The sequence below is a fragment of the Triticum aestivum genome, chromosome 1B, assembly GCF_018294505.1.
Source record: "Triticum aestivum cultivar Chinese Spring chromosome 1B, IWGSC CS RefSeq v2.1, whole genome shotgun sequence".
NCBI lineage: Eukaryota > Viridiplantae > Streptophyta > Magnoliopsida > Poales > Poaceae > Triticum > Triticum aestivum.
In genome coordinates this window covers 382,574,491-382,601,165 of record NC_057795.1, presented here as the reverse complement: position 1 = coordinate 382,601,165, position 26,675 = coordinate 382,574,491, and positions in this window count along the sequence as shown.

The window sequence follows — 26,675 nt, the reverse complement described above, 5'->3', positions numbered from 1 at the left end:
GATGTGTTTACCATGTTGTGTGTTTCTTCTCGATAGTTCCTATTTCGTTGTGATCATGAGGATTCGTTCGTCTACGCTTGCTTCGGCTTCATCCGTTCGTCTTCTTCATGGACTTGTTCTTCTTCCTTGCGGGATTTCAGGAAAGATGACCGCTACCCTGGATCTCACTACTATCATTGTTATGCTAGTTGCTTCGTTCTATCGCTATGCTGTGTTACCTATCTTGCTCCTCAAGCCTCCCAAATTGTCATGAACCTCTAACCTTTGACACCCTTCCTAGCAAACCATTGCTTGGCTATGTTACCGCTTTGCTCAGCCCCTCCTATAGCGTTGTTAGTTGCAGGTGAAGTTGAAGATTGCTCCATGGTGGACAGGATTATGTTGGGATATCACAATATCTCTTATATTTTTAATGCATCTATATACTTGGTAAAGGGTGGAAGACTCGGCCTTATGCCTGGTGTTTTGTTCCACTCTTGACGCCCTAGTTTCCGTCATACCGGTGTTATGTTCCCGGATTTTGCGTTCCTTACGCGATTGGGTGATTTATGGGACCCTCTTGACAGTTCGCTTTGAATAAAACTCCTCCAGCAAGGCCCAACCTTGGTTTTATCATTTGCCTCACCTAGCCCTTTTCCCTTGGGAGTCGCGCTCTCGAGGGTCATCTTTATTTTATCCCCACCCGGGCCAGTGCTCGTCGTGAGTGTTGGTCCAACCCGTCAACCACCGGTGGCCACCAGGGGCAACTCTGGGCTGGCCTACCGGAAGTTTGGACAATCCGGTGTGCCCTGAGAACGAGATATGTGCAGCTCCTATCGGGATTTGTCGGCACAGTGGGAGGCTTTGCTGGTCTTGTTTTACCATTATCGAAATGTCTTGTAAACCGGGATTCCGAGTCTGATCGGGTCTTCCTGGGAGAAGGTATATCCTTCGTTGATCGCGAGAGCTTATCATGGGCTAAGTTGGGACACCCCTGCTGGGTATAATCTTTCGAAAGCCGTGCCTGCGGTTATAGGCAGATGGTAATTTGTTAATGTCCGGTTGTAGATAACTTGACACCAGATCCGAATTAAAATGCATCAACCGTGTGTGTAGCCGTGATGGTCTCTTTTCGGCGGAGTCCGGGAAGTGAACACGGTTTTGGGTTATGATATCCACCTTGCAAAAGCGTTTGAATATGCAGGTCTATCCTTGGTGGGACCTTCGAGTTCCTTTTGGATAGGGTTGCATATTGGGCATGATAAGTTGGTATCAGAGCCTCGACCGACCTTAGGAGCCCCCTTGATTGATCGTGTAGTTTGGCCGATGTTGAGTCTAGAAGAAAACTGTTTTCGGAGTCTAGTTATATCAGAGAGTAGGAATTCTTTTTACTCCTCAGCCCCTTCATCGCTCTGGTGAGCAATCTTGACGTAGGTGTTTTGAATTACTCCTCTTCCCCTTCAAATTTTTCTTTAGGATCATGCGGTGGGCTTTCCGATCGTTGTTTCTCAGCTCTTTTCATCCGGTGCATTTCTCGTCAAGTCAACTCGACCCTCTTCATCTTGAGTTCAATCCTCAGTTCGCTCTCAATGAAGTTGTTTCTCTGTCCTCAGTTGTTTTCTTTTCCCACCCGCCCACCCTTTTTCATCTCGGAGCCGGAGTCCGTAGTCGAGTATCCATCCTACTCGTGCGAAGTTTTTGCTCTCTTTCCTCAATGACTTCAACCGGTGTTTTCTCTTCAAGTTATTCATCGGTTCCCTTTCGAAGTTTCCTTTGTTTTCCCGCCCTCCCACCTTCTTCTTCCCGGAGCCTGAGTCTCTTTCGAGCATCAATTTCATTCGTATGGAGCCTCTTCAGTCTTTTGTCAATTATTTCAACCGGTGAATTCTTATTTTGTTCGATATTCTTCATCTCTTTTTCTTCTCCGGTGGACTCAATTCATGTTTTTCGGATTGATCATATTCTTTCCCTTGGATCAAGTGTTCTCCTTGCTTGTTTACCTCTCGCCATTCAATCATTCCGGAGTTCGGAAGACATCTCAGGAGATTCGTCTGTGTTCCAATTAATTCGAGGTTGTCACCTCATTCAAATATTTCAATTGTTCCGGTCCTTCACCTATCTCTTAAACATCCCTTTCCAACGGTGTTATCTCTTCAGTGGGCCCTAACCCACAGGTCTTTTTCCAGGATCTTACCTGACTCTTCTAATTTCCACGGAGTTATTCTAAATTCTTTTCAAGTGTGACGTAAGAATGAATTTCATCAGTCAGATGCCATCTCTAAGATCGTTTTCAAATTATTTTCATTGTTGGTTCAACCCTTCCTCTTTTTCATTCTCCGGAGTATCTCAGTAATTTAGGTGGTGTTTCTCGTCGTCATTTGAAGACCGAAGAAGAGTTTTTCCTCTAAATCTTGCCCGTTCTCTCGAAGATTCGTGGTTCTAGCTTCATATTATCCTCTCGAATTATTCCATTTGTCAGATATTCTTTTCTTAACCATCCGGAGTATGTCAGGAGTTGTTTTTCCATATCTTTTCACTGGAGGCCATCGTTCCGGAAGATTTCTTCGTCCCCACATTACAGCTATCGTCCTCTAATTATCCTGGTGCTTCGTTCAAGTGTTCTTTAATCAACTCATGATCTCTTTGTTCTTTTGCATTTAAATACCCTCTAGCTTATTTGTTCTTCTAATTCTTGCCGGTGATTAAGTCTCTTGCATCAGTCATTTTCGAATTCTTACGGTGGTTCGACCAAGATTCTTTTCCTTTGATTATCATTCCAGTCCATTCGTTCTTTTAATCCTTCCGGTGGTTCATGAAGACCTTCTCAAGTTTGCGATATGTCACTTCTCAATCCTTTTGCCAAGAAGAATAAGTAGTATGTAAAGTCCATTGCTTGTCATCAATTCAATTTGATGAAGGATAAGCATACAATAAATCTTATTCTTATTTCATCCAAGTGAGTAATCCTTTCCTTCGGAGTTTGTTCGTGAGGAATAAATTCTAGTTCCAAGTGTTTTCATCTTTTCTTTTCCCGGAGTTCAATTTCCTCAGCCATTTCGTCGGAAACCTCCATCTAAATCATCGCAAGGCTCATCTTATTCGTTCATCCTTCATTCTATCTCATCATCCTTTTGTTACTGGAGTTCTTCATGGTGGTTCTTTATGAATTAATTCATTCTTTCAAGAGTTCATCAAGATTCTTGTTGGCGGAGTTCAAGTATCTTTTCTTCTCGCGTCTCGAAGTGCAATTAATTCTCTGTATTCTTTTGAAGTGGATTTTTGCATTTCTTCGTTCTTCTAAGTTATCCAATCATTTCTGTTTGCAGCCGGTTATCACCTTATGATCTTGAGATGTTACCATAAGACCACAACAAGTTTAATCTTTCGTTGTTGATTTTCTCAACAACTCCGTTCAATCCTTCCTTCTAAGTTCTTTTCATTCAACTCTTTTAATTCTTTTCGGAGGTTTTGTGTCATGTCTTCATCAAGTGCCATCCCATCTTGTGAAGTTCTTGTTCTATTCTTTCCATTTTCAGCCGGAGTGTTGCATAAATTCTTTCAGTCTTATTCATTTCTTATCTCGTTCTAACAAGAGTGGTTCTTAGTCTATCTGATTCCGTGAGCTATCGATTCTCGTCATTCTCGATGTCCCCCTCTTCTTCTCGAGTGCTCTCGATTCTTCGCTTCTTCTCTTGAGTTCTTGTTTCACCTCTTCCCTTTTCCCTTCCGTCTCGGTCCTAAGATCTCGGGACGAAATCTCTTGTTAGTGGAGGAGTGTTGTAGCACCCCGGATCCGATGCGCCAGGTGTCCGCCAGATATTCGCCGTAGTTTCCATGTCATTTGCTTGAGTGTTGCATTTTATCATGTCATCATGTGCATTGCATTGCATACATGTTCGCCTCATGCATCCGAGCATTTTCCCCGTTGTCCGTTTTGCAATCCGGCACTCCTATACCCTCTGGCGTTCCCCTTTTGTCTCCTGTTGTGAGTGGGTGTTAAACTTTCTCGGAATGTACCGAGTCTTGCCAAGCGGCCTTGGTATAGCACCGGTAGACCGCTTGTCAAGTTTCGTGCCATTTGGAGGTCGTTTGATACTCCAACGGTTAACCGCGTAGCCCAAAACCCCCCTTCTCTTTGCAGCCCAACACCCCTTCCAAAGTGGCCCAAAACCCATCCTACTCCCCTTCATTCTCTCAGCCGTTCGATCACGATCGCGTGGCCGAAAACCGCTCCTCATTTGGACTCTCCTAGCTCCCAGAAACTATAAATATGTGCCCCTCCCCGAATTCTCGCGCAGACCAAACCCTAACCTAGTCCATCTCCGCCGCCGGACGAAATCACCCACCGACAGACATGTCCGCCCGCCGACGTGCGCCCAATCCCCTCTTGCCACGTGTCCCCGCCGCCGTCCTCCTTTCCGCACCGCCGCCGCGGCCCGAGGGAGCCCTGATCGGGCCCGCCCCGAGCCAGATCGGGCCCGCCGCCGCCGCCGAAGCCCGCGCCCCGCCGCCGCCGAAGGCCGCGCCTCCTCCGGATCCCGGCGCCTCCTGCCGCTCGCCGACCACCGCCAGGATCCGCCTCCTCACCGCCGCCCGGCCCCGCGCCCGGCGCCGCTCCGTCCCCGCGCTCGCCGGCCGGAGTCGCGCCGCCCCCGCCTCAGATCCGCGCGCCTCCCACGACCCCGCGCCGCCGTCGCGCAGGTGCGCCGGGCTGAGCCGCCGCCCCTGTGCCGTCCATGCCGCTCGCCGCACCCGCCGCCAAGCCAAGCCGCCGCCTCCACCTCGCCGGCGCCGCCATGCCCGTCCCTCGCCATGGCCTCCCGTCGGCCACATGGGCCTCGCGGCCCATCCCCGCACCAGGCCCGGCCCAGCTCCCTCCTCCTCAACTGGGCTTAGCCCATGGTGAGCTACCCCTGTAAATCCCGCCCGTGCGCACTTTAAGTATATGACGCTCATATGTTTTTTTTCCAAAATTTGACTAAGTCCCGAAATATTTTGACATTATCATGCCATGTTCATCGCATCATAACTTGCTGCATACTGCTCCGTTTTGTGCGTGTAATATGTCAAATTGTTCGCCTCAATGAGTACTTCATTTCATTCCATTGCATCATGTTCATTTGAGCTCATCTTGATGCCTGAATCATCATTGCAAGAGTGCTATGTGATGTTAATCTGCTGAAACTGTTATAACATGCTCATTTGTCATTTTTGCCATGTTTGATGTGTGCATCCTATGAGGTTGATGTCTACATGTGTTTTGATCTATGACATGTCTTCTTTACAAAGGTGCTTACCATGTATTTTTGTGATCAATGTGGTGACTAGCACAAGCATGCAAACTAGGCCTCGTGATGTTGCTGATTTTAGTCCCTGTTCCGCTGTTATTTTGATGCCATGTAAACTTGATGCTACAGAGAGATCCATGCATATTTTGATATACTTCAGTAAGGGTGTTTTGAACATATGGTTATGCTCTATCGATCCCTGCCCCTAGTTGCAATTATGGAGTAGTCTAGAATGTCATTTGCTTGTTGTACTTTTGCTACAAAATGTTTTCTGGCAGATTGTTTACATGTTATTCAATTTTGCCAAGGTTTTTGTAGTTGATCCTTGCATGCTATGAACTTGTTCTTGCCTTGGTTTGTTTCACAAACATGTCTTCTTGTTGATTCTATGCTTATCTTGTAATGAAATGACTTGTGGTGAGTGAATCAAGCTTGTTAAGTAGTGTACTTGATGTTACTGTTTTGCTAGGCTGAATCTGTTATTTCGTGATGCTATGTAAACCTGCTGCTACAAGTCATTTTATGCATAATTTGGAGATGTTCACTAAGGGTGTTTTGTTATACATGTCATGCTCTATCCATCCATGCCCCTAGTTGCATTTATGGCCAGATGTAGCTTATTGTTTCTGTTGGAAATATGCCCTAGAGGCAATAATAAAAGCATTATTATTATATTTCCTTGTTCATGATAATTGTCTTTATTCATGCTATAATTGTGTTATCCGGAAATCGTAATACATGTGTGAATAACAGACACCAACATGTCCCTAGTGAGCCTCTAGTTGACTAGCTCGTTGATCAACAGATAGTCATGGTTTCCTGACTATGGACACTGGATGTCATTGATAACGAGATCACATCATTGGGAGAATGATGTGATGGACAAGACCCAATCCTAAACATAGCACAAGACCGTATAGTTCGTTTGCTAGAGTTTTCCAATGTCAAGTATCTTTTCCTTAGACCATGAGATCGTGTAACTCCCGGATACCGTAGGAGTGCTTTGGGTATGCCAAACGTCACAACGTAACTGGGTGACTATAAAGGTAGACTACGGGTATCTCCGAAAGTGTCTGTTGGGTGACATGGATCAAGACTGGGATTTGTCACTCCGTATGACGGAGAGGTATCACTGGGCCCACTCGGTAATGCATCATCATAATGAGCTCAGAGTGACCAAGTGTCTGGTCACGGGATCATGCATTACGGTACGAGTAAAGTGACTTGCCGGTAACGAGATTGAACGAGGTATTGGGATACCGACGATCGAATCTCGGGCAAGTAACATATCGATAGACAAAGGGAATAGCGTACGGGGTTGATAGAATCCTCGACATCGTGGTTCATCCGATGAGATCATCGTGGAGCATGTGGGAGCCAACATGGGTATCCAGATCCCGCTGTTGGTTATTGACCGGAGAGTCGTCTCGGTCATGTCTGCTTGTCTCCCGAACCCGTAGGGTCTACACACTTAAGGTTCAGTTACGCTAGGGTTGTAGGGATATGTATATGCAGTAACCCGAATGTTGTTCGGAGTCCCGGATGAGATCCCGGACGTCACGAGGAGTTCCGGAATGGTCCGGAGGTAAAGATTTATATATGGGAAGTCCTGTTTCGGGCATCGGGACAAGTTTCGGGGTTATCGGTATTGTACCGGGACCACCGGAAGGGTCCCGGGGGTCCACCGGGTGGGTCCACCTGTCCCGGGGGGGCCACATGGGCTGTAGGGGGTGCGCCTTGGCCTAATGGGCCAAGGGCACCAGCCCCACATAGGCCCATGCGCCTAGGGTTTGAAGGGGGAAGAGTCCTAGGAGGGGAAGGCACCTCCTAGGTGCCTTGGGGGGGAGGGAAACCCCCCTTGGCCGCCGCACCCCCTAGGAGATTGGATCTCCTAGGGCCGGCCACCCCCCTTGGCCCTCCTATATATAGTGGGGGAGAGGAGGGACTTCATACCTGAACGCCTTGGCCTTTGGTTGCCTCCTTCTCCCTCCCCAACACCTCCTCCACCTCCATAGTGCTTAGCGAAGCTCTGCCGGAGTACTGCAGCTCCATCAACACCACGCCGTCGTGCTGCTGCTGGTGCCATCTCCCTCAACCTCTCCTCCCTCCCTTGCTGGATCAAGAAGGAGGAGACGTGGCTGTTCCGTACGTGTGTTGAACGCGGAGGTGCCGTCCGTTCGGCGCTGGTCATCGGTGATTTGGATCACGTCGAGTACGACTACATCATCACCGTTCTTTTGAACGCTTCCGCTCGCGATCTACAAAGGTATGTAGATGCATCTAATCACTCGTTGCTAGATGAACTCCTAGATGATCTTGGTGAAACGAGTAGGAAATTTTTGTTTTCTGCAACGTTCCCCAACAGTGGCATCATGAGCTAGGTCTATGCGTAGTTCTTCTTGCGCGAGTAGAACACAATTTGTTGTGGGCGTAGATTTGTCAACTTTCTTGCCGTTACTAGTCCTTTCTTGCTTCAGCGGTATTGTGGGATGAAGCGGCCCGGACCAACCTTACACGTACGCTTACGTGAGACCGGTTCCACCGACTAACATGCACTAGTTGCATAAGGTGGCTGGCGGGTGTCTGTCTCTCCTACTTTAGTTGGAGCGGAATCGATGAACAGGGTCCTTATGAAGGGTAAATAGAAGTTGACAAATCACGTTGTGGCTTTAACGTAGGTAAGAAAACGTTCTTGCTAGAACCCTAATTCAGCCACGTAAAACTTGCAACAACAATTAGAGGACGTCTAACTTGTTTTTGCAGCAAGTGGTTTGTGATATGATATGGCCAAAGTTGTGATGAATGATGAATGATCTATATGTGATGTATGAGATGTTCATGCTATTGTAATAGGAATCACGACTTGCATGTCGATGAGTATGACAACCGGCAGGAGCCATAGGAGTTGTCTTTATTCTTTTATATGACCTGCGTGTCATCAAGAAACGCCATGTAAATTACTTTACTTTATTGCTAAACGCGTTAGCCATAGTAGTAGAAGTAATAGTTGGCGAGCAACTTCATGGAGACACGATGATGGAGATCATGATGATGGAGATCATGGTGTCAAGCCGGTGACAAGATGATCATGGAGCCCCAAGATGGAGATCAAAGGAGCTATGTGATATTGGCCATATCATGTCACGTTTATTATTTGATTGCATGTGATGTTTATCATGTTTTGCATCTTGTTTACTTAGAACGACGGTAGTAAATAAGATGATCCCTCACAATAAATTCAAGAAGTGTTCCCCCTAACTGTGCACCGTTGCGACAGTTCGCTGTTTCAAAACACCACGTGATGATCGGGTGTTTTATTCAGACGTTCACATACAACGGGTGTAAGACAGATTTACACATGCAAACACTTAGGTTGACTTGACGAGCCTAGCATGTACAGACATGGCCTCGGAACACAGAAGACCGAAAGGTCGAGCATGAGTCGTATAGAAGATACGATCAACATGAAGATGTTCACCGATGTTGACTAGTCCGTCTCACGTGATGATCGGACACGGTCTAGTTTAACTCGGATCATGTAATACTTAGATGACTAGAGGGATGTCTAATCTAAGTGGGAGTTCACTAATAATTTGATTAGTTGAACTTAATTATCATGAACTTAGTCTAAAATCTTTGCAATATGTCTTGTAGATCAAATGGCCAACGTAGTCCTCAACTTCAACGCGTTCCTAGAGAAAACTAAGCTGAAAGACGATGGCAGCAACTATACGGACTGGGTCCGGAACCTGAGGATCATCCTCATAGCTGCCAAGAAAGATTATGTCCTACAAGCACCGCTTGGTGACGCACCCGTTCTCCCTGCAGAACAAGATGTTATGAACGCTTGGCAGGCACGTTTCGATGACTACTCCCTCGTTCAGTGCGGCATGCTTTACAGCCTAGAGCCGGGGCTCCAAAAGCGTTTTGAGAGACATGGAGCATATGAGATGTTCGAAGAGCTGAAAATGGTTTTCCAAGCTCATGCCCGGGTCGAGAGATATGAAGTCTCCGACAAATTCTTCAGCTGTAAGATGGAGGAAAACAGTTCTGTCAGTGAGCACATACTCACTATGTCTGGGTTGCATAACCGCTTGACTCAGCTGGGAGTTAATCTCCCGGATGATGCGGTCATTGACAGAATCCTCCAGTCGCTTCCACCAAGCTACAAGAGCTTTGTGATGAACTTCAATATGCAGGGGATGGAAAAGACCATTCCTGAAGTATTTGCTATGCTGAAATCAGCAGAGGTAGAAGTCAGGAAGGAACATCAAGTGTTGATGGTCAATAAAACCACTAAGTTCAAGAAAGGCAAGGGTAAAAAGAACTTCAAGAAGGACGGCAAGGAGGTTGCCGCGCCCGGCAAGCAAGCTGCCGGGAAGAAGCCAAAGAATGGACCCAAGCCCGAGACTGAGTGCTTTTATTGCAAGGGAAGCGGTCACTGGAAGCGGAACTGCCCTAAGTACTTAGCGGATAAGAAGGCCGGCAAAACAAAAGGTATATGTGATATACATGTAATTGATGTGTACCTTACTAGTGCCCGTAGTGGCTCCTGGGTATTTGATACCGGTGCAGTTGCTCACATTTGTAACTCAAAGCAGGGGCTGCGGAATAAGCGGAAACTGGCAAAGGACGAGGTGACGATGCGCGTCGGGAATGGTTCCAAGGTCAATGTGATCGCCGTCGGCACGCTACCTCTGCATCTCCCTTCGGGATTAGTTTTAAACCTTAATAATTGTTATTTAGTGCCAGCTTTGAGCATGAACATTGTATCGGGATCTCGTTTAATTCGAGATGGCTACTCTTTTAAATCTGAGAATAATGGTTGTTCCATTTTTATGAGAGATATGTTTTATGGTCATGCTCCTATGGTGAATGGTTTATTCTTTATGAATCTCGAACGTGATGCTACACATGTTCATAATGTGAGTACCAAAAGAAGTAAGGTTGATAATGATAGTCCCACATACTTGTGGCACTGCCGCCTTGGTCACATAGGTGTCAAACGCATGAAGAAGCTCCATGCTGATGGACTTTTAGAGTCTCTTGATTATGAATCATTTGACACGTGCGAACCATGCCTTATGGGTAAAATGACCAAGACTCCGTTCTCAGGAACAATGGAGCGAGCAACCGACTTATTGGAAATCATACATACTGATGTGTGCGGTCCGATGAGTGTTGAGGCTCGCGGTGGCTATCGTTATGTTCTCACCCTCACTGATGATTTAAGTAGGTATGGGTATATCTACTTAATGAAACACAAGTCTGAAACCTTTGAAAAGTTCAAGGAATTTCAGAGTGAGGTTGAAAATCAACGTGACAGGAAAATCAAGTTTCTACGATCAGATCGTGGAGGAGAATACTTGAGTCACGAGTTTGGGGCACACTTAAGAAAATGTGGAATAGTTTCACAACTCACGCCGCCTGGAACACCTCAGCGTAATGGTGTGTCCGAACGTCGTAATCGCACTCTGTTAGATATGGTGCGATCTATGATGTCTCTTACCGATTTACCGCTTTCTTTTTGGGGCTATGCTTTAGAGACTGCCGCATTCACTTTAAATAGGGCTCCGTCGAAATCCGTTGAGACGACACCGTATGAATTATGGTTTGGGAAGAAACCTAAGCTGTCGTTTCTAAAAGTTTGGGGATGCGATGCTTATGTCAAGAAACTTCAACCTGAAAAGCTCGAACCCAAGTCGGAAAAATGCGTCTTCATAGGATACCCAAAAGAAACTATTGGGTACACCTTCTACCTCAGATCCGAAGGCAAGATCTTTGTTGCCAAGAATGGGTCCTTTCTGGAGAAAGAGTTTCTCTCGAAAGAAGTAAGTGGGAGGAAAGTAGAGCTTGATGAAGTATTACCTCTTGAACCGGAAAATGGCGCAACTCAAGAAAATGTTCCTGAGGTGCCTGCACCGACTAGAGAGGAAGTTAATGAAAATGATCAAGATACTTCTGATCAAGCCCCTACTGAAATTCGAAGGTCCACAAGGACACGTTCCGCACCAGAGTGGTACGGCAACCCTGTCTTGGAAATCATGCTGTTAGACAACGGTGAACCTTCGAACTATGAAGAAGCGATGGCGGGCCCGGATTCCGACAAATGGCTGGAAGCCATGAAATCCGAGATAGGATCCATGTATGAAAACAAAGTATGGACTTTGACTGACTTGCCCGTTGAGCGGCGAGCCATAGAAAATAAATGGATCTTTAAGAGGAAGACAGACGCGGATGGTAATGTGACCATCTATAAAGCTCGGCTTGTCGCTAAGGGTTATCGACAAGTTCAAGGGGTTGACTACGATGAGACTTTCTCACCGGTAGCGAAGCTGAAGTCCGTCCGAATCATGTTAGCAATTGCCGCATTCTATGATTACGAAATATGGCAAATGGACGTCAAAACGGCATTCCTTAATGGTTTCCTTAAGGAAGAATTGTATATGATGCAGCCGGAAGGTTTTGTCGATCCTAAGAATGCTGACAAAGTGTGCAAGCTCCAACGCTCGATTTATGGGCTGGTGCAAGCATCTCGGAGTTGGAACATTCGCTTTGATGAGATGATCAAAGCGTTTGGGTTTACACAGACTTATGGAGAAGCCTGCGTTTACAAGAAAGTGAGTGGGAGCTCTGTAGCATTTCTCATATTATATGTAGATGACATACTTTTGATGGGAAATGATATAGAACTCTTGGACAGCATCAAGGCCTACTTGAATAAAAGTTTTTCAATGAAGGACCTTGGAGAAGCTGCTTATATATTAGGCATCAAAATCTATAGAGATAGATCGAGACGCCTCATAGGTCTTTCACAAAGCACATACCTTGATAAGATATTGAAGAAGTTCAATATGGATCAATCCAAGAAGGGGTTCTTGCCTGTGTTACAAGGTATGAAATTGAGCTCAGCTCAATGTCCGACCACGGCAGAAGATATAGAAGAGATGAGCGTCATCCCCTATGCCTCAGCCATAGGTTCTATTATGTATGCCATGCTGTGTACCAGACCTGATGTTAACCTTGCCGTAAGTTTGGTAGGAAGGTACCAAAGTAATCCCGGCAAGGAACACTGGACAGCGGTCAAGAATATCCTGAAGTACCTGAAAAGGACTAAGGAAATGTTTCTCGTTTATGGAGGTGACGAAGAGCTCGTCGTAAAGGGTTACGTCGACGCTAGCTTCGACACAGATCTGGATGACTCTAAGTCACAAACCGGATACGTGTATATTTTGAATGGTGGGGCAGTAAGCTGGTGCAGTTGCAAGCAAAGCGTCGTGGCGGGATCTACATGTGAAGCGGAGTACATGGCAGCCTCGGAGGCAGCACATGAAGCAATATGGGTGAAGGAGTTCATCACCGACCTAGGAGTCATACCCAATGCGTCGGGGCCGATCAAGCTCTTCTGTGACAACACTGGAGCTATTGCACTTGCCAAGGAGCCCAGGTTTCACAAGAAGACAAGGCACATCAAGCGTCGCTTCAACTCCATTCGTGAAAATGTTCAAGATGGAGACATAGAGATTTGTAAAGTACATACGGACCTGAATGTAGCAGATCCGTTGACTAAACCTCTCCCTAGAGCAAAACATGATCAACACCAGAATTCCATGGGTGTTCGATTCATCACAATGTAACTAGATTATTGACTCTAGTGCAAGTGGGAGACTGTTGGAAATATGCCCTAGAGGCAATAATAAAAGCATTATTATTATATTTCCTTGTTCATGATAATTGTCTTTATTCATGCTATAATTGTGTTATCCGGAAATCGTAATACATGTGTGAATAACAGACACCAACATGTCCCTAGTGAGCCTCTAGTTGACTAGCTCGTTGATCAACAGATAGTCATGGTTTCCTGACTATGGACACTGGATGTCATTGATAACGAGATCACATCATTGGGAGAATGATGTGATGGACAAGACCCAATCCTAAACATAGCACAAGATCGTATAGTTCGTTTGCTAGAGTTTTCCAATGTCAAGTATCTTTTCCTTAGACCATGAGATCGTGTAACTCCCGGATACCGTAGGAGTGCTTTGGGTATGCCAAACGTCACAACGTAACTGGGTGACTATAAAGGTAGACTACGGGTATCTCCGAAAGTGTCTGTTGGGTGACATGGATCAAGACTGGGATTTGTCACTCCGTATGACGGAGAGGTATCACTGGGCCCACTCGGTAATGCATCATCATAATGAGCTCAGAGTGACCAAGTGTCTGGTCACGGGATCATGCATTACGGTACGAGTAAAGTGACTTGCCGGTAACGAGATTGAACGAGGTATTGGGATACCGACGATCGAATCTCGGGCAAGTAACATATCGATAGACAAAGGGAATAGCGTACGGGGTTGATAGAATCCTCGACATCGTGGTTCATCCGATGAGATCATCGTGGAGCATGTGGGAGCCAACATGGGTATCCAGATCCCGCTGTTGGTTATTGACCGGAGAGTCGTCTCGGTCATGTCTGCTTGTCTCCCGAACCCGTAGGGTCTACACACTTAAGGTTCAGTTACGCTAGGGTTGTAGGGATATGTATATGCAGTAACCCGAATGTTGTTCGGAGTCCCGGATGAGATCCCGGACGTCACGAGGAGTTCCGGAATGGTCCGGAGGTAAAGATTTATATATGGGAAGTCCTGTTTCGGGCATCGGGACAAGTTTCGGGGTTATCGGTATTGTACCGGGACCACCGGAAGGGTCCCGGGGGTCCACCGGGTGGGTCCACCTGTCCCGGGGGGCCACATGGGCTGTAGGGGGTGCGCCTTGGCCTAATGGGCCAAGGGCACCAGCCCCACATAGGCCCATGCGCCTAGGGTTTGAAGGGGGAAGAGTCCTAGGAGGGGAAGGCACCTCCTAGGTGCCTTGGGGGGGAGGGAAACCCCCCTTGGCCGCCGCACCCCCTAGGAGATTGGATCTCCTAGGGCCGGCCACCCCCCCTTGGCCCTCCTATATATAGTGGGGGAGAGGAGGGACTTCATACCTGAACGCCTTGGCCTTTGGTTGCCTCCTTCTCCCTCCCCAACACCTCCTCCACCTCCATAGTGCTTAGCGAAGCTCTGCCGGAGTACTGCAGCTCCATCAACACCACGCCGTCGTGCTGCTGCTGGTGCCATCTCCCTCAACCTCTCCTCCCTCCCTTGCTGGATCAAGAAGGAGGAGACGTGGCTGTTCCGTACGTGTGTTGAACGCGGAGGTGCCGTCCGTCCGGCGCTGGTCATCGGCAATTTGGATCACGTCGAGTACGACTACATCATCACCGTTCTTTTGAACGCTTCCGCTCGCGATCTACAAAGGTATGTAGATGCATCTAATCACTCGTTGCTAGATGAACTCCTAGATGATCTTGGTGAAACGAGTAGGAAAATTTTTGTTTTCTGCAACGTTCCCCAACAGTTTCCTTGCTCCAAAATTGCTAAATAATGTTGCTGTCAGCCTGTTAACATTAAGTTCAGTTGTTGCCATGATTGTTGCTACTGTTCCATGCACCCTATGAACTTGATCTTGCCATGCTTAGCTTTATAAACATGTCTTCTTAATGTTGGTTACCTTGCCATGCCATGTATTACTCTGTGGTGAGTGGTTCAAGCACAACAACATGCCTATTTATCGTTGTTCCTGCCATGTATGAATCTGTCATATAACTTGCTATGTTTACATGGGTGCCATCATATCTTCTGATCCTTTTTGGCTCATGGTCAGTAAAGGACTTTTGTTCTATGCATTTAGTAGTATCATGACATGCCTTTATTTGCCATGTGAAGTTCCTGTAACATGTTGTTTGATAGCTCTGAACATTGCAACCTGATGTTATTTCTGCAAAGTCTGAAACTGATATTATTTGCTATCTTGCCATGTGTGTTTGGGCATGTTCTAGTAGTTTCTGGAGATAGCTCAGTGTTCATGTTTTGTTATGCTTTACCTCTACATAATGTACATGCCTTTTGTTTTCATATTGTGGTACTGTAGCATGTTGTTTTGGTGCTTGCAATATGCCTAGTTGCTGTTTTGGACAGATTGTTGCTATAACTTGTTTAGTGTGTGTGTGCTGAACCGTTGCTCCGTTTTGAGTGTGCTCTATATGAAAATTGCTTAGAGTTGCATGTAGTTTCATATTATTATGTTGCATCCATGTACTGAGGTGTTTGCTTGATGTTTGTATGCATTTGCATCATGCCATGTTAACTTGTTTTGCTCATATCTTCTAGGCCGTAGCCCCGAACTAAGTGAACTTTATATGTAACTTGACTAGAATCTCGTGTAGACCATCCTTGTGCATCTTAACTTGATGTTTAACAACTTGAACATAAGTTTTATTCAGATCTGGACCAACTGCGAAATATGCATATGAGGACTTACCGGAATTGTTATATGTTGTTCCCGGCCTCATTTAAACTTGCCTTGGTGTGTTGCTCTTGTTTGCATCATCTCTTGCCATGAGTAGCTTCATTTAGCCTTGTCATGCATCATGCTTGGTTGTGCATCATGTCTTGTATATGTGTGATGTGTTTACCATGTTGTGTGTTTCTTCTCGATAGTTCCTATTTCGTTGTGATCATGAGGATTCGTTCGTCTACGCTTGCTTCGGCTTCATCCGTTCGTCTTCTTCATGGACTTGTTCTTCTTCCTTGCGGGATTTCAGGAAAGATGACCGCTACCCTGGATCTCACTACTATCATTGCTATGCTAGTTGCTTCGTTCTATCGCTATGCTGTGTTACCTATCTTGCTCCTCAAGCCTCCCAAATTGTCATGAACCTCTAACCTTTGACACCCTTCCTAGCAAACCATTGCTTGGCTATGTTACCGCTTTGCTCAGCCCCTCCTATAGCGTTGTTAGTTGCAGGTGAAGTTGAAGATTGCTCCATGGTGGACAGGATTATGTTGGGATATCACAATATCTCTTATATTTTTAATGCATCTATATACTTGGTAAAGGGTGGAAGACTCGGCCTTATGCCTGGTGTTTTGTTCCACTCTTGACGCCCTAGTTTCCGTCATACCGGTGTTATGTTCCCGGATTTTGCGTTCCTTACGCGATTGGGTGATTTATGGGACCCTCTTGACAGTTCGCTTTGAATAAAACTCCTCCAGCAAGGCCCAACCTTGGTTTTATCATTTGACTCACCTAGCCCTTTTCCCTTGGGAGTCGCGCTCTCGAGGGTCATCTTTATTTTATCCCCACCCGGGCCAGTGCTCGTCGTGAGTGTTGGTCCAACCCGTCAACCGCCGGTGGCCACCAGGGGCAACTCTGGGCTGGCCTACCGGAAGTTTGGACAATCCGGTGTGCCCTGAGAACGAGATATGTGCAGCTCCTATCGGGATTTGTCGGCACAGCGGGAGGCTTTGCTGGTCTTGTTTTACCATTGTCGAAATGTCTTGTAAACCGGGATTCCGAGTCTGATCGGGTCTTCCTGGGAGAAGGTATATCCTTCGTTGATCACGAGAGCTTATCATGGGCTAAGTTGGGACACCCCTGCAGGGTAAAATCTTTCGAAAGCCGTGCCTGCGGTTATAGGCAGATGGGAATTTGTTAATGTCCGGTTGTAGATAACTTGACACCAGATCCGAATTAAAACGCATCAACCGTGTGTGTAGCCGTGATGGTCTCTTTTCGGCGGAGTCCAAGAAGTGAACACGGTTTTGGGTTATGTTTGACATAAGTAGGAGTTCAGGATCACTTCTTGATCATTGCTAGCTTCACGACTGTTCTGTTTGCTCTCTTCTCGCTCTTATTTGCGTATGTTAGCCACCATATATGCTTAGTCGCTGCTGCAGCCTCACCACTTTACCCCTTCCTTTCCCTTTAAGCTTTGCTAGTCTTGATACCCATGGTAATGAGATTGCTGAGTCCTCGTGGCTCATAGATTACTACAACAACAGTTGCAGGTACAGGTTATGCGATGATCATGACGCGAGAGCGATGTTTGCTTGTCTTGGAGTTCTTCTTCTGCTTCTTCTTTGATCAGAGGATAGGTTCCAGGTCGGCAGCCTGGGCTAGCACGGTGGATGTTGATTGAGTTTCTGTTTGTGTTTCATCCATAGTCGGATGTTGCTCTTTTGTATTGTGATGTTGTATTCGTGTGGCATTGTATGCCTCTTGTATGTATCCCCATCTATTATGTAATGTTGATGTAATGATATCCACCTTGCAAAAGCGTTTCAATATGCGGGTCTATCCTTGGTGGGACCTTCGAGTTCCTTTTGGATAGGGTCGCATATAGGGCGTGATAGGCGTGCTGACCTCTCTGTTGTGCCTAGGTGGGGCTGCGACGTGTTGATCTTCCGAGGCCGGGCATGACCAGGAAAGTGTGTCCAGCCAAATGGGATCGAGCGTGTTGGGTTATGTGGTGCACCCCTGCAGGGAAGTTAATCTATTCTAATAGCCGTGATCTTCGGTAACAGGACGACTTGGAGTTGTACCTTGACCTTATGACAACTAGAATCAGATACTTAATAAAACACACCCTTCCAATTGCCAGATACAACCCGGTGATCGCTCTCTAACAGGGCGACGAGGAGAGGATCGCCGGGTAGGATTATGCTATGCGATGCTACTTGGAGGACTTCAATCTACTCTCTTCTATATGCTGCAAGACGGAGGCTGCCAGAAGCGTAGTCTTCGACAGGATTAGCTATCCCCCTCTTATTCTGGCATTCTGCAGTTCAGTCCACTTATATGGCCCTTTACACATATACCCATGCATATGTAGTGTAGCTCCTTGCTTGCGAGTACTTTGGATGAGTACTCACGGTTGCTTTTCTCCCCATTTCCCCCCTTTCCTTTCTACCTGGTTGACACAACCAGATGCTGGAGCCCAGGAGCCAGACGCCACCGTCGATGACGACTCCTACTACACCAGAGGTGCCTACTACTACGTGCAGGCCGCTGACGACGACTAGGAGTAGTTTAGGAGGATCCCAGGCAGGAGGCCTGCGCCTCTTTCTATCTGTATCCGAGTTTGTGCTAGCCATCTTATGGCAACTTGTTTAACTTATGTCTGTACTCAGATATTGTTGCTTCCACTGACTTGTCTATGATCGAGCACTTGTATTCGAGCCCTCGAGGCCCCTGGCTTGTATTATGATGCTTGTATGACTTATTTTATTTTTAGAGTTGTGTTGTGATATCTTCCCGTGAGTCCCTGATCTTGATCGTACACGTTTGCGTGTATGATTAGTGTACGATTGAATCGGGGGCGTCACACTTAATGTGCTTAGTGATATGCTCCAAATACCCTCAACTACTTTCCCACATCCTCATATGACCTAAACCTAAAGTCAAAATCGGTCACACCGATTCTTTCTATCCGGCGCCACCGAGTTCAAATGTCATAGCCACTGCCACAAACCCTAGGCAAATCAGTCTCGCCGATAGGTATCTCGGTCTCACCGAGATGGGATTGTAATCTCTCTATTTCCCTTCGTAATGTTTCGGTCTAACCGAAGTGAGCGATCGGTCCCACCAAGATTGCAATGTAAACTCTCTGTTTCTCTTTCGTAACATTTTGGTCTCACTGAAAAGAGCGGATCGGTCCCACCGAGTTTACCTGACCAACTCTCTGGTTAGCTAATTACCAAAATCGGTCTCACCGAGTTCGTGTAATCGGTCTTACCGAGATTACGCTATGCCCTAACCCTAACCATATCGGTCCTACCGAGTTGCATTTCGGTCCCACCAAAAATCCTAACGGTCACTAGGTTTACTGAATCGGTCCGACCGAGTTTGTTGATTCGGTCCCACCGAGATTGGTAAATTGTGTGTAACGGTTAGATTTTGTGTGGAGGCTATATATACCCCTCCACGTCCTCTTCATTCGTGGAGATAGCTATCAGAACAAACCTACACTTCCAACTTGCCAGTTCTGAGAGAGAACCACCTACTCATGTGTTGAGGCCAAGATATTCCATTCCTACCATATGAATCTTGATCTCTAGCCTTCCCCAAGTTGCTTTCCACTCAAATCTTCTTTCCACCAGATCCAAATCCTATGAGAGAGAGTTGAGTGTTGGGGAGACTATCATTTGAAGCACAAGAGCAAGGAGTTCATCATCAACGCACCATTTGTTACTTCTTGGAGAGTGGTGTCTCCTAGATTGGCTAGGTGTCACTTGGGAGCCTCCGACAAGATTGTGTAGTTGAACCAAGGAGTTTGTAAGGGAAAGGAGATCGCCTACTTCATGAAGATCTACCTCTAGTGAGGCAAGGGCTTCGTGGGCGACGGCCATGGTGGGATAGACAAGGTTGCTTCTTCGTGGACCCTTCTTGGGTGGAGCCCTCCATGGACTCACGCAGCCGTTACCCTTCGTGGGTTGAAGTCTCCATCAACGTGGATGTACGATAGCACCACCTATCGGAACCACGACAAAAACATCCGTGTCTCCAACTGCGTTTGAATCCTCCAAACCCTTCCCCTTACTTTCTTGCAAGTTGCATGCTTTAATTTCCGCTGCTATATACTCTTTGCATGCTTTCTTGAATTGTGTGATGATTGCTTGACTTGTCCAAAGATTGCTAAAATCTGCTAAACTCTAAAATTGGGAAAAGGTTAAGTTTTTCATTGGTGAAGTAGTCTAATCACCCCCCTCCAGACATACTTCAAGGTCCTACAAGTGGTATCAGAGCTTTGGTCTCCATTTGCTTTGATTTCCATAGCTTTTGGTGGTCATAGCCTTGGTTTCACAACCTAGGAGAGTATGGCGTCTAGCGAGGGAAATTATCACCATAGAGGTCCTTACTTTGATGGTACTAATTTTGCTAGTTGGAAGCATAAGATGAAAATGCATATTCTCGGACATAACCCCGCCGTTTGGGCTATTGTTTGTATTGGCTTGCAAGGTGAATTCTTTGATGGGAGAGAGCCGAGCTGTGAAGCTAATCCGGATGAATTGAAGATGATGCAATACAACGCTCAAGCTTGTGATATCCTCTTCAATGGCTCGTGCCCCGAAGAATTCAACAAAATCAGCCGTCTTGAGAATGCAAAGGAAATTTGGGACACTTTGATTGATATGCATGAAGGTACCGACTCCGTCAAGGAATCCAAGTTGGATGTGCTCCAAAGTCATCTTGACAAGTTCAAAATGAAGGATGATGAAGGCGTCGCTGAAATGTACTCTAGGCTTGCTCTTATCACAAATGAGATTGCGGGCTTAGGGACTGAAGAGATGACCAACAGATTCATCATCAAGAAGATCCTAAGAGCATTGGATGGAAAATATGATACCGTGTGCACATTGATTCAAATGATGCCCAATTACAAGAATCTCAAGCCAACGGAGGTCATTGGTAGAATTATTGCTCATGAGATGTCACTCAAGGATAAGGATGAACTTCACAACAAGTCAAGTGGTGCTTACAAAGCCTCATGTGAAGCCCCCACATCATCAAGTGAGAAACAAACCTTCAATGAAGAATTGAGCTTAATGGTGAAGAATTTCAACAAATTCTACAAGAGTAGAAGCAAAGAAAGAAGCTCTAAGTCAAGGTCCTACAATGACAAAAGATCTTCCAGTCGAGAGCGCAATTGCTACAATTGTGGGAGACCCGGACACTATTTCAATGAGTGTACGGCACCCTACAAAAGAAGACAAGATTCTCCTAAAATAAGAAGTAGAAGAAAAGAATCACCACCAAGAGAGAGGAGGAGTAGAGATGATCGTTATGAATGAAGACCCTCACGGAGAAGCAAGGATTTGGAAAGTAAGGACAAGTCATCAAGGAGCTACCCAAAACGAAGACATCAAGCTCATGTTGGTGAATGGGTATCCGGTTCTGACTCTGAACATCACTCCGAGAGAAGCTGTCACTCCGACTCCGAACATACTCAAGATGAAGGTGTTGTCGGTCTAGCACTGGTGTCAACCAACTCCTACGACATATTTGACTCACCAAATGAAGGAATTGGAAGATGCTTCATGGCTAAAGGCCCTAAGGTAACTCATCCCGAGTATGTTTATTTCAATAGTGATGAAGATGACTTGCTAGGTGATGATGATTTACTTATTGACAACTCTAGTGATGAATACTATGATGAAACGTCAATTAATCATGCTAAACAAGATAAAATGAATGACAATGATAAGGAGAAGATTGAGCTTATAACTAAAGAACTAAACACTCTTAAGTTAGCTCATGAAACTATCTTCGAAAATCATCGAGAACTTTTAAGGGTCATGAGAAGTTACGCTTTGAAAAGCTCAATCTTGAGCAAGATCATGAGTTCTTAAAGGCAATCAATGATGATCTTCGCAAGAAAAGTTCTTCTTATATTGCCAAGCGTTTACTCTTATCTACTTACATGCCACAAGTCAAGTCTAGTAACAAGAACAAGAAAGATTCTTCATCTAGTAGTAACAATAACAATGCTAAATCCAATATTGTTGCTTCTAGTAGTTCTCTTGATTCCACTAATGATTCTCTTAGCCAAGTTACACTTGAGCAAGAAAATAGCTTATTGAAGGGAATTATAGAGAAAGGTGTATACAAGAGCCTTGCCGGGAGTAAGAAATTCGAGGAAATTGTATGCAAGCAAGGAAGGCATCGGAAGAATCAAGGTGTTGGTTTTGAACGAAAGTTCAATGCTAATGGAGTTGAGTGGGAAGAAGATCAATACCCCAAGACGAAGTTTGTTCCTCAACAAGAGAGGTATGATCCTACTTCTTTCAAGGGAACACAAGCACAAGATGATCTTCCACCACAAGACCACAAGAACAAAGGCAAGGACAAGCTTCAAGAGGAGATTGATGCATTTGAAGAAGCACCTAAGGCCTTGGTCAAGTGGGTTCCCAAGACTATGTCAAGTTCTACTTCATCAAGCACAACTACTACACCAAGGATTCCCATCAAGATGATGTGGATCCCGAAGAAGAAGAACTAGAGAGTTCTTGAGGGTGACTCCGCCAACACTCTTCACTCATATCATTATGGCAAGGACAAGTGCAATCAACTTCCACATCTTGCACTAGTTCAAGGAGTCACAAACCCTCATGTTGGTAAGGCAAGGGACAAGGTAACCTAATGTTTTCATGGAAATCATATTGTGTGTGCATCACTCTATGTCTATGGATATTCTTGTTTGTTCCTTGTGGGACTAACCCGTGTAGGTATTGAAAGTGCAACTCACTCCAAAGGATTGCTTCAAAAGGTCTACATCAACATTGAGCATCCACATCTTCAACACCTACATGAAGTCATCATCGACAAAACCCAAGGTTAGTTCATCCCTCTAAGGGGGGATCTCACATCTAGGGGGAGCTTAACTCTAAAGAATTGAGTCAAAGCAACTCTAATGGTGTGAACACATCAATGCATTATGTAAAAGTGGTAACCCCACTTGAGCTTAAACGATGAGTATGATCTATGATCAAATGTTCTCATTTGACTCCTAAGTCAATATACTCATATATAGATGACCTAGTCATCGCCAATTGTTTGATAGATGCTAGAATTGGTTGTGCATGCTTTGCCACATATTTCATTTGTCATTTTATAGTGTGCGCATGTTGGTTGCATATTTTACTCATTCGAGGACATCCACTTGTTGTTTGATTGATTGGTTCCTTTTTCTTTGGCCAAGTGGATGGACAAGAATGCCTAAGAACCTTCTCTAGCTATCTATGCTTTTCTCGTCTCAAACTCTATTCATGCTACATCACAAAATATGATCAAGTCAGATTCGAACCACTCTGTGTGAGGAGCACTCGGAGTCCCCGATTCATCATAGACTTAAACTTCCAAAACTTCTTTGTGATTTTCGGTCTGACCGATTCCTCCATTTCGGTCCTACCGAGATCACTAAGTCGATCTAGGTTTTCAATCTCAGTGCAACCGATTTGAACTTTTCGGTCACACCGAGTTGCTGTAACTGTTAATAGTTATGCATCTCGGTGCCACCGAGTTGTTTCCACTCGGTCACACTGACAGTGTCGGGCTATATATACTCACGGGCAAAATTTGGAAAACTTTCTCTGAAACTCTTCGCACGCGCATAGCTCGTTCTGCCTACTAGGTCTATGGATCATCGACTTCGTCGCCAGCCGCCTCCTGTCGCTGGTCTCTACCACCGTCAACGGATTTCTTCTCCGCCATTGCCGCCGTAGCGAGTTCACCGCCGAACTATGGTATGAACTCGATCACAGTGCTATCCTCATCTGATTCTCAGCACATTGTGTTTGTAATGCATCTTGCCACGATTGAAACACTCCTATCCAGTCAATGCGATCCTTAGAATAGATGTGATTCGAAAATTTAGGGTTAGGTTTCCGCCGAAACCATCTCGGACCCACCGAGTTGAAACACTCGGTCCCACCGATTTGGCTAACGCCATTGCACTAGTAAGTCTCGGTCTGACCGAGAATTACAAATCGGTGTGACCGATTTTAGAACTTTGTGAAACCCTAGCAGTCTCGGTGCCACCGAACTGTGACTCGGTCTGACCGAGTTCACTAGTTTAGGTTCCAAAACTGCTTCAGTATCACCGAGTTTGAAAATCGGTAGATCCAAAAGGCTTTCCGTGGAAACTAAAACTAAGTTTTTTTAATCATTCTTTTGCAAAAATCTCTGCATTTTGTGATGCTCATCCATTCTATCTCATCCATAACTATTCACAGGGTCAGCAGTCAGTGATTTGCAACATGTCAGACCAAAGTGATAGTCAGAACAAGTCAGCAGAGCAGATACACATGAGTGAGGGCACTAGTCCCTCTAGCAGCTCAGATGAAGGGAGCAGAAGCACTCCCAGCAATTTGCCCAAAGCGGCCACAAGAGCAAGAAGGAAGAGAGCCTTAGACTCTAAGGATGAGGATTATGTGGCTGTTGAAGATGAGGCTACTTCCAAGAAGGTAGTGCTCAAGAAGGTGCACAGCTCAACTACAGTAAAGCCAGGCATGAAGATCAAAAGGCCAGCAGGAAGATAGCCAATGTCCAAAGCCAGAGGATCAACTCAAGTACCTGAGAAGCCTGATCCCAAAGAGCCAGCTGCAGAAGGAAATAAAAGGAAGGAAAGGGTCAAGAAGACCATGGCCAGAGTTGTTGGTCAACCTTCCATGATGGAAGAGGGAGAAGAGGTTGCTGAACCAGCACCCAAGGCACAGAAGCTTATGGGTGATGCTATAAAGTCAGGGGCTGCAACATCAAAGCCCAAAGAAGCACCCAAAGCTGCCCCCAAGCCCAAGATTGCACCTAAGAGGAATACCAGGAGTATACCAGCAGCTGAGAAGAACAAGGCTCCAATGCCTGATGTTGCTGCTGAGGAAGATGAAGAAGGGCAGGTCCTAAGGAAGCTCAAAGCCAAGATCCCAGACCACAGTGATGCTCATCCTGTGGTTGAGGACATGAATATCAGGAGAGACTCAGGGTTGAGGCTATGAAGATTGTCAGATCCATATGCCACCAGGAGAAGGACTGATGTAGATTATAGGTTCCACACCAAGGAGCAGCAGGACTTCTATGAGACAATCTTGTTGGACAAGAAGCCCATAGTGTGTGATATGAGGTGGGTCGACTGGACCTACATGAAGGAGAATGAAGAACACTATCCTGGAGTATATGACAGTTTTGTTGCTTGTGGAGTTGCAGATTTTGTTGGGTAGAAGCTCACCAACTGGAATGATGAACTCATTATGCAATTCTACTCCACAGCACACTTCTATCCAGATGGGAGGATAGTTTGGATGTCTGAAGGAACTAGATACCAGTAACCATTGAGGAATGGGCAAGTCTGATCAATGCCCCAGAGGAGAGTGAAGATGACTTGTATGTATATGCCAAGAAGAAGATGGGACACAATACTATGTCACATATGTACAAGGAGATCCCAGACAAAGCTATAGAAACTTTCTCGTTTGGATCAGTTCTTTTTCTTTTGTCAGGGCTGCCTACGATCAACTGGATCTTAAGGCACACTCTTTTGCCCAAGTCAGGTGACCACAACATGATTAGAGGGCATGCTATTAACTTGCTACACATTTTTGATGTGCCACAGAAATTCAAGGTCATGAGCCTTATGGTTGAAACTATCAAGAGGACTGCAGCAGATCAAAAGAGAAGTTGTGGATATGCCCCATAGATTCTGGAGTTGATTAACTCAAAGATGGGCACAGGAAAATATCTGTTGGATAAGGAACATTTTGCTCTCTATCTAGACATTGAGTACAATCAAGTTGTCATGAATGAGAATGATCCATCATCAGTGCAAGCTCAAGAGAAGAAGGAGAAGGCAAGGAAAGAGAAGGCTGCCAAGATGCCAACTCAAGAGGAGGCATCTGAGTATTTCTTGAAGAACAAACAGGAGCAGCTTGGTTACTTGATAGCATCAACACTGAGGATTGAGAAGGGGTTGGCCACCCTAACTCGAAACCAGGAGAGCCTGGAGAGAATCATGGAACAAAAATTCTATGATCTTGATGTCAAAGTAACTGAGATTCAGTCAGTTGTGGAACAGCTTCAGGATGACATGCAGGAGAGGAAGGGCAAGACTACCACTGATGCATTTGCCAGAGTGCCTAGAGCTCAGAGGTCAACTACAGTGCTTGTGGAAGACACAAGAGCCACATCATCTGCACCAGCTACAGCTCCTACAGCTCCAGGGCAACCAGCTCCAGCACCAACTCCTCCAGCTCCATCTACATCAACTGAAGCCTTCGTCCAAGGAGCCATCTCTACACCACCACCACCACCAGAAGACCAAGCCTGAGAGTCGATCTAGCACTATGCATTTTCTATGAACTTTTTGGTAACTTGTTGCCAAAGGGGGAGAAAAATGTATAGATCATAGGCTTCGAGAGAGAGAGAGTGTGTTGCTTTTGTTCTCTCTTGTCTTCTTGGTTGAACTTTGTTTGCTTTTTGATTGCTTGAGATACTATGCAATTACCTGTGAGACATTGATGATCATGTGTTTGATCATAAGCTACACTTATGCATGTTTGATGATATTATCTTACCTATCCTTATATGATCATTCACTTTGCTTGGTGATGAGTGCATGTATTCAATCTTTATTATTTTGAGCGCTCCACCAAGATGTATGTGACATGGAAGAGTAACCCATGAGCCTAATTCCTTGTGCATTTGCAGTCCAAAGCAAATTTTAAACTATGCACAAATTTAGGGGGAGCTCTTGCTTATCACATACTTTACAAAGCGACGATGTTTTTCAATCTTATTATCATTTGTCGAAGCTTTGATCTATATGTTGTCATCAATTACCAAAAAGGGGGAGATTGAAAGTGCAACTATCCCTAGGTGGTTTTGGTAATTCATAACAACATATAGCTCATTGAGCTAATGCTATCCCAAGACATTTATTTCAGGAAAGCTCAATGAATGGCATGGCAAGGATGATGAAAGTCGATCCCTCAAAATATCAAGGACAAAGGATTGGCTCAAGCTCAAAAG